Source organism: Juglans regia, chromosome 16 (genome assembly GCF_001411555.2).
Source record: "Juglans regia cultivar Chandler chromosome 16, Walnut 2.0, whole genome shotgun sequence".
Classification (NCBI taxonomy): Eukaryota; Viridiplantae; Streptophyta; class Magnoliopsida; order Fagales; family Juglandaceae; genus Juglans; species Juglans regia.
In genome coordinates, this window is record NC_049916.1 from 15173545 (window position 1) to 15183352 (window position 9808).

Here is a 9808-nt window from a genome sequence, read left to right on the forward strand (position 1 = left end):
GACAAAAGAAGACTTGAGATTACTAGGGAAAGACTTAGAGATGTTGGTGAAACTAATGGTGGTGATAGTTGGCCGTGGGTGGCGGCGTGGGAGGTGTTTGGAGGCCAAAATGCTCAAATCGGAAAAGTAGATGGTGGAGCTTCACCGGTGGCAAATCGGAGCTGGGGATAGGTGGTTTAGGTTGTTGGGAAGTCTAGGGTGATGTGGTGAAAAGATGGTGCCCGGTGGTGGTGCGACTGCGGTGCGGGAACACAAAGGACGCTGCAGCATAGAGTGGCGCGTGGGGACAAACGTTGGCAAGAGAGGAGATGAAATTGGAGTGGGCTGGTCACCGGCTGGAGGGGAGGAGAAAGAGGGGCGGTGACGGCAATGGGTGGCGCATGGGAGAGGGAGAGAGAGGGGCTCGTGCGCGAGGGAGGAAGCAGGGGAGGAAGGAAGAAAAGGAAGAAAAAGAAGAAAAAGAAAGAAGGAAAAAAAAGAAAAAAGAAAAAAAGAGGGAAAGAAATGAGATTCAATCCTCACAACTTAGGTCACAAAATGATCCAACGAAAATTATTTCAAAACAATAAATTTAAAATAAAATAATTAAATCCAACAACATAATAATTTTAAAACTCACAAACAACTAATTTAAATTAAAGAACAATTTAAATGTAAAATAATATTTAATATTAAGAAAGCACACCAAAATAGATTTTACAACTTAAAAAATTATGAAATAAACCAACGAGAAACTTAATAAACTTTAAAATAAGAGAACTAATATTTAAATTAATTAAAATAATCATTTAGTTAAAATAAATTAAAATATGGGATATCACAACTATAGCCTGAGGTATGCTCCTTGCAGGCTTGAGCTATATCTTCAATTTCTCATGGGCAGGGTTGTTGTCTGGGATCTCCATCACAGGAGCTGATATTTTGGTAAGTCTGGTTTCTCGAGGGGAATTTGGGAGATTAGTCATGTCTGATAAAACAGTGGACTTTCCCCTAGCTTTTCTTTTCCATGTGTTACCTTTAGGGGCTAGAGATGGGTTTGTTTGGAGGTCAATGGTGGGTGAACCGGAAGTAGGGCATTTTGACACTTTAGGGGGTGCAGTCGTGTCAGAGTAGCTACTGTCAACTACCAAAATCAACTCTTTCATTGGAAAATGCAAGTTGGTACAGTTGTTGCTTACCTTGTACACAACATCCACTGGACAATAGAGAAGTCCCTCACTATTTTCAGCAAAGGTCCCGAGGTTCTAGGGATCACCAGAGATATGTTTGGCATTGCCGGCTTGTTTAGTTGTTGCAAGAAGAAAATCCTCAGAAATCGAATTGTTGTCGAGGTGCATTTGGTCTGTGGTTGGCTTTTTAAAAGTAGTTGTTGTTTCCTGACTTGATACCTCTGCTTCCTCAGCTGATGGGGACTTGCATAACCAGCATCCCGAGGCCCCTCCTCGCCTAAGTGTCCCCAGAAAGTGGTTCCCTAAGAGGACTCCGATGACCCTCCATATTTCTTTACAGAAAACAACTGGGAGGAAGTGGAGCCTGCTCGCAACCATGGACCATATTGTTCTTGAGACTGTGGGGCTTGGTTAAACCTGGAACACTTCCCTTGATCATGCTTCAGCTGGCCACACTTGAAACAGAAGTTAGGGAGCCTTTTGTATTTGAAATGGACCCAAACCTTCTTACCTCCATGGTTTAGCATTCGACCTCAAATCAGAGGCTTGGTAAAGTTGAGGTCGACTTTACCAAGCCTCTGATTTGAGGTCGAATAATATAATATTATATTATTATAACAAATAAAAATATAATAGTTTGTTATAATAGTTTCTTACCTCCATTTGTTATAATATTATATTATTATAACAAATAAAAATTACTGTAGCTATAACTCTATAGTATTAACAAATTATTATATTACTATACACCATTTACGCAGGAAAGAAGTTGGTTTTAGATTTTATAATAAAATATTACTTTTAATAATGAACAGTACATCTTCAAATTTAAATATATACTTAAAATCACTGTAACTCAAAATTTAAACTTTTGTATTTTGATGAAGCTAATGTAGATAATTTTATTTACATTTCTTTAAATTTTAAAGATGTATTGATTTTTGACTAGGCCAATACCAATGCATGCACTTGTCTGCATAAGCCTTCCAACAAGTGAAAAGTATATGTAAGTTCAGTAAAACAAGTCCCATGCACTCCCCTTCGCTCTCTCTCTCCTCGAGCCCAACAAATCCCATAGTCTCTCTCTCTCCTTCCCTCTCTCTCTCGACCCCAAGCTCCGCTTTTGGGCCCCCATCTCTCTCCTCAAAAGCTTTATTTGTCCTCAAGCTCTCTTTCCTCAAGCTTGTCATTCCCTCAAAAATATCAAATGGTTACATTTTTCAACATAATTATTTTGTGGGATTGTCAATGTAATTGCCAAGAAGCTGCCCAAATTTTCCAATTCAGTGTCCTCTAGCAGCATCACGAACAATGGATGATTAGCAAACTTTGTCTTGACCACAAATGTTTGCCTTTGAGGTCCAACGTAAACAGAGAAACAACCTTCTAGAACTACTTGACATGCGTTCTTGCTGATCTTGTTGTCCTCGGCCTCGAAATGGTTCCATGATTTGGAGAGAGAAAAGAAAGGCTGAGGGGGCGAGAAGAGTTAGAGAGAGAAAGGGAGACAGAGAAACAGAGGCTTCGGAAGAAGAGAAAAGAGAAAGGTGAAAAATTATCCCAATTATCAGTTGCTAACATAAATCTCTTACGTATCTATTTTTTATTGGTGGGTGCAAAACACAAGTATACACCTCTTCTGATTTGAAGTTTTTCCTATTATTTGTTGTATCACGACTACGAGTCCATTGCATACTTCAACAATATATGATAATTTAATAAATTGGATTGAAGGAAGTTCTATGAACCAAAATTTGTTGTCCCAATTATCGCTCTTATAATACTTTGGTGTGAACGTCTTATCCCTTCTTTTTGCCTATAGTTATCAGTGTGTTTTAACGATACAATTTTCAGTACGCCTACTACCGCCTCTTTGTCCTCTTATTAGAAAGTGAGACTAATGTCTGGTTTGATTAGTAAAATTCTTTCACTCATCTCATTTCATTTTAATTTTTAAATGTTAAAAATATAAATACTTTTCAATTTTAAATTTTTAACTTTTTCATCTAATAATTACCTAATAATTATAAATTGTTTAAATTTCCAAACAAAACACGAAAATCAATCCAATTTTTCAAATCTTAAAACAAAAATAATATTAAAAAATACATTCTACTAATATTTTAACTTTATAATATTTTTATTCAATTTTCTTTCTCATTTCTCAAAATCCCATAAAGTATATTAACTCAAACTATTTCACTATTATTCATAAATCTTTCACTATTATTCACAAATCAGCTCATATCCTCTCACTATCCAAACGAGACCTGAGGCTTGGTTTGGATAGCAAGAGCATCTCATACTAACTCATCTCAACTTATCACATCTCATCTCAATATCCAAATACCACAAACACTTTTCAATTTCAAATTTTTAACTTTTTTATCTAATATTTACAACTTTCCTAAATTTCTAAAAAAAGCATAAAAAATAATTCAACTTTTTTAAATCTCAAGACAAAAATAATATTATAAAAATATGTTAATTTTATAATATTTTTGTTTAAACTTTTCTTTCTCCTTTTCCAAAACTCTATAAAGCATCTTAATTCAAATTATTTCACTATTATTCATATATTATTTTACTAGTATTCATAAGTCATCTCATCTCATCTCACAATCCAAACCAGGCCTAAGAGATCCCAAGGGAAATAGTTTAAAAGCTTAAGTTAGACTTAGGTGCCATTTGGATAGTGAGTTGAAATGAAAGTTGAAAGATGAATAAAATATTATTAAAATATTATTTTTTAATATTATTATTGTTTTATGATTTGAAAAAAGTTGAATTATTTATTATATTTTGTGTCGAAATTTAAAAAAGTTGCAATAATGTGATGAGATGAAACACTTTTTGTATTTAGACGGGACAGTATGCAAATGCAGAAGAAAAAGGAAAAAAAGATAGTCCTCTTTGCTTACATCCATTTTTGTGAATGGAAAATGCTAAGCACTAATTCTTACAGCTCGATGTTACTGTTGAAATTTTTTATTTTATTTTTTAATTCTTATATTTTACTTAGTGATTAAGAAAATATTTTTTAATAATATTGTGATTTTTTTATTTTTTAAAAAAGTATTTAGAAGTATAAAAAAATATATGTAAAAAAAGAAAACAGAAAGAAGAAGAACAATTATATCTAACGGTTGCTTCCAGCAGTAGCTAGGAGCGGTGAACGTAGCACTATCCTTTTGTTGCGTATATATCATGGAACGCGTGATTTGGCATCCATTTCCCTCATCATCTGACTCCCGTGATTTGACACGGTAATGTCCCCAAGTGTCCATTTCAAGGCATTAAATGCGATAGTCCTTCTAGGGCATGCAGTAACGCCTCTAGGGCTAATTTGACTACCAATAAGGTTGATTTGGTATGTCCACTATACTTTATGAGATCATACCCTATTGAGATATGACTAGCTAGGTGGATGTATCTTTAGGGCCTAACTCGGTGGGCTACTCTCGACATTAGGCAGATAGGGTTAGTGGGCCCAATCCCGTAACCTGATAGGAGCGTTTATATATGCAGCGTAATTCTCACCTATATTTTATGTCTGCTAGCTAGGTATATTTATCCCCAACATGTTTGATTTTCATTCCATACTTAAGCCTGATTTTTCCATTTTAGAATTTATCTTGAAGGCAAGGCCCAATATCTTCTCAGGATACTTAATGGTATAATATTCTTCCTTTTTGTTTTCATTTTTAACCTTTCAAGAACTAAAGATTCAGCCGCATAAAATTTTTATTATATAGTTATAACTCCTCCTTATATAGTTATGGTCTCATCCTATCTCATTTCATATCATCCAATCACATCTCATTTCATTCCCTAATATCATTTAAACACAAACACTTTCAATCTAATCGTTACAACATTTTCAAACTAATCATTACAACCTTTTCAAACTTAAAAAAAAAAAAAAAACCAATTCCAAATTTTTCAAATTTCAAAATAAAAATTATATTAAAAAATTATATTCTAACAATATTTTTATTCAATTTTTTCTCTCACCTTTCCAAAATCCCACAAAACATTAACCCAAAATATCTCACTACTATTAACAAACTATATTACTATTATTCACAAAATTTTCATCTCATCTCATTCCCCAAACATCGCCTAAGTTTTACATGTGGCTTTGCTTAAAGTTAGGGGAGATATCTCGACCGATCATACATTTTATTATTACTTTTCCACTGTGAATTTGGAACGTTATCCTCTTTGAAGGCTTTATGTTAGGAATTTGTTGCCATCGCAAAACCCTAAGGAGGAGTAGAGAAGAAAGTAAAATAAAGTAAGTGTTGAACTGAAAGTGAAGTTGTGTGAAGTGAACTAAGTGTAGAGGCATGGGACTGGGAACAACGCCGTTGGAAGAAGTCACAAAGCACTGCGTTTTGAAGAAATAAAATGAGGCGTGCTAGCTAAAGCTTATTTGCTGTTTAGGAGCTACAATATGTAGCGTTTAATCAATTCTTAGTGTCTTTCGTTTTTTATTTACTGTAATGCACATAGTTTTGGGACTAAAAATACCAAACAATGCATTTAATTTTTCTGTCATTTTTACAAGTTTCTGCCAAGTCAGTTTATCAATTGCTAGAAGTTAGTTATCGAATCTGAGGTCCTGGATATAAAAGGAAGATGGAGGAAACAAAAGAGTCATTTGGAATTTGCTAAGTTTGAAATCTATATGGATTTTGAATCCTTTAAAGAATTCATGCCATCAATACAATCTTGTGACTCTTTCAAACATTTCCACAAACACCTATCATCCTTCCTTCCATTTCATTTCTGCAATACTTCGTCTATCATTACACTCACTCTCTGGTTACATTCCGCAATCACACAACATTCATAACAGGTTCCTAACAATTGGCATCAGAATCCATCGCCTATGGTAGATAATACAAGATCTAAGCACCAACAACAAGGGGCTCTTCAACACCAAGTCGACCACCAACAACAATCCATTACTGAATTGAAAAGAGATGTGCAATAAATTAAGGACATGATGAGAACTTTCTTCACTACTCACAACCACAATAACCAAGAGCCTCACCAGGACATCCATGTGGAGCATGAGAACTAGGAAACCAGAAGGATCAACTTAAGGGGTGTCAAGCTTAAGTTCCCTCACTTTTGGGGAACCAACCCAATAGCTTGGATCTTCAAAGCCAATCATTATTTCGACTTCCATCACACTTCTATTGCCCACTGCTCATGACGTCTTACCATATGGAGGGTGAAGCTCTCGTGTGGTACCAAAACACTGTAAAGGGGGGACAGGGCAGAGATTGGAAGGCATTCACCATATCCATGCTCATTTGCTTTGGGCCAACAACATATGAAGACCCCATGGAAGCATTGACTAGATTGAAGCAGACCAGCGTGGCGGGGTACAAGGCTCAGCTTGAGGCCTTGTCCAACCGTTTGAGAGGGCTATCAGATGCACATAAGCTAAGTTGTTTCCTCAGCGGCTTGAACGATGAGATCTGCCTACTTGTCCGAATGTTGAATCCTATCAATTTAAATGCAGCTTATGGGTTAGAAAAAAAATGCAATAGTACCTCTGGAGTACAAAGAAAATCAACAAGCCCATGTTGGAGAAGCACGGTGCAAATTCTGCCCATGCCTCATACTCCAATGAGAGTTATAGAAAATGGCAAAAACCCATGGGACCTATGAAGAAGGTGACATCCTACATGCAAATGGATGAGAAGCGAAGGAAGGGATTGTGCTACTACTGTGAAGAGAAGTGGAGCCCAATCCACATTTGTAAAACCCCTAGAATTTACCTTTTACAAGGTAATGATGAACATTGGAAGAGGAAGAAGACAAACAGTGTGGGGAAGATGAAGAGAAAGAGGATGAGGCAGCACCTACTGACAACCATGAAGAACTTGAGATATCTTTGGCTGTCATTGCTGGTACTCCCACTGTTAGAACCATGTGATTGGTGGGAAACATCATGGGAGAATAAGTGGTGATATTAGTGGACTCGGGTAGTTCATATAATTCCATTGATTCGGCCTTGATTTCTAAGTTGCAGCTGCCAGTGGACTATCCAGTTAATTTGAGAGTGAAGGTAGCTAATGGCCAAAACCTAAGCATTCTAGCCTCCTCTTCATTTACTAGATCTTGTGGGTTGTGATGTTGTGTTAGGAGTCCAATGGTTAGAGACCTTAGGTCCTATAACTTGGGAATTTTCAAAATTGTTGATGAGTTTTGTGTATGATGGAAAAATTATGGAGTTAAAAGGGTTGAAATTGAATTCATCAATTGTGGAGGAAAGCCAAAAAATGCTCAAGGCCACTATGGCTAAGGGTAAAGGAGTTTTGTTACAAATTGTTTGTGAGGGAAGGGAAGAGCAAGTTTCTGAAATGGTGGATGGGAAAATTATTGAACTATTTGAAGAATTTAAAGATGTATTTAGTGAACCTAAGGGGTTACCCCCACTCCGCAACCATGACCACCACATAATCCTCAAGTAAGGCACACAACCCTTCACTAATAGACCATACAGATATCCATACTACCAGAAAACAGAAATTGAAAAAATCGTGGCGGAGTTACTGCAGTTAGGGGTGTGACAAGGCCAAGCTCCAGCTCTACTCTTCTCCTATTTTTCTGGTTCGTAAGGCCGATGGTAGTTGGAGGTTTTGCGTCAATTATAGGGCATTAAATAAGGAAACAATGAAGGCAAAGTTTCCTATTCAGGTGATAGACAAACTGCTAGATGAGTTATTTGGGCAGGTGATATTCTCTAAACTCGATTTAAGATCAGGTTATCACCAAGTTCGGGTAGTGCCTAATGAAATTCCTAAGATGACCTTTCATACCCATGAAGGGCATTACAAGTTTTTGGTGATGCCTTTTGGCCTTACCAATGCCCCAGCCACCTTCCAAGGGTTAATGAATTATGTTTTCAAGCCATATCTAAGGAAATCTGTGCTCATATTTTTTTATTGTATATTGGTGTATAGTAGGTCTGGAAGAGCACATAAATCACGTAAGGCTGGTCTTAACCATGTTACAGAGGCACTGTTTGTATGCAGAAAAAATCTAAATGTCGGTTCGCAGTTGGGGAAGTAGATTATTTAGGCCATATAATTAATGCTAAGGGTGTGATGGTCGATTCTTCTAAGAATGCCACCATGCTAGAATGGCCCCAGCCTAAGAATGTGAAATCCTTAAGAGGATTCCTAGGGTTCACTAGGTATTATCGAAAATTTATCAAGAATTATGGGGCTGTTACAGCACCCCTTACCTCCTTGCTCAATAAGAATTCATTCTCATGGAGCTTGGAGGCCAACAAAGCATTCATGGCCTTAAAACAAGCTGTTTCACATCCCCCAATTCTAAGACTGCTTGATTTCAGCAAGCCTTTTACGATTAACTGTGACACGTGTGGTAAGGGAATTGGGGTTGTGTTAATGTAATCAGGACAACCTATTTCTTATTTAAGTCAAGCACTTAAAGGAAGGGCTCTTCTATTGTCTACGTATGAAAAGGAATTATTGGCTCTTGTGACGGCTTTGCAAAGATGGAGACAGTACCTCCTAAGTCAGTCTTTTGTTATTAAAACTGACCAATAGGCCCTCACATTCTTACTTGAACAGAAGGTTGGTACTGAAAAGCAGCATAAATGAGTGACAAAACTAATTGGGTACAATGTTTCTATCAAGTATAAGAGGGGAAAGGAAAATAGGGTTGCTGATGCCCTTTCTCGAAAGGAAGAAGAATTAGAAGAGCCCATGTGTACTGCCATGATCTCATTTCCAACTCCTTTATGGGTACTTATGGCTATCCACCCCTAACACTACTATCATACATTCCTAGAACTACTGTTAATGGAATAGCAGATGAAGTATTATGTAGATAAGCAAAGAACTGAGAGAGAGTTTGAAAAAGGGGACTAGGTCTATTTGAAATTGCAACCCTACAACTAGAAATCACTAGCCCTGAGGCATAATATGAAACTATCTCCTAGATATTATGGACCATTCCCAATCAAAGAGAAGATCAGTTTAGTAGCTTATCGGTTAAAGTTACCCTTTGCGTCCAAAAAGGCATCCCACGATCCATGTCTCTTGCCTCAAGAGAAAGTTGGGGTCACAGGTCCAAGCCCTCCCAACCTTGCCTCCTACAGACACCATGGATGAGATATGTCCTGAGCCAGAGCAAGTTCTAGAAAGGTGAATGAGAAAATAGGGGAACCGAGATACTTGTGAAGTGAGTGGGTTTGCCGATAGAAGAAAGTAGTTGGGAAGTTTTATGAGAGCTTCAAGCTGTTTACCTACACCTTGTGGGCAAGGTAATTTGGGGATTTGTTAAGAACCCGTTGGCGTCGCAAAACACTAAGGAGGAGTATAGAAGAAAGTATAATAAAGTAAGTGTTGAGCTGAAAGTAAAGTTGTGCAAGGTGAATAAAGTCAAGAGGCATGGGACTAGGAATGATGTCATTGGAAGAAGTCACAAAGCACTGCATTTTGAGGAAATAAACTGAGGGTTGTGGCTGAAGTTGGGTTGTCATTTAGGAGCTGTAATACGTAGCGTTTATTCAATTTTTAGTGTTTGTCGGTTTTTATTTACTGTAATGCACACCGTTTTGGGACTAAAAACACCAAATGATGCATTTA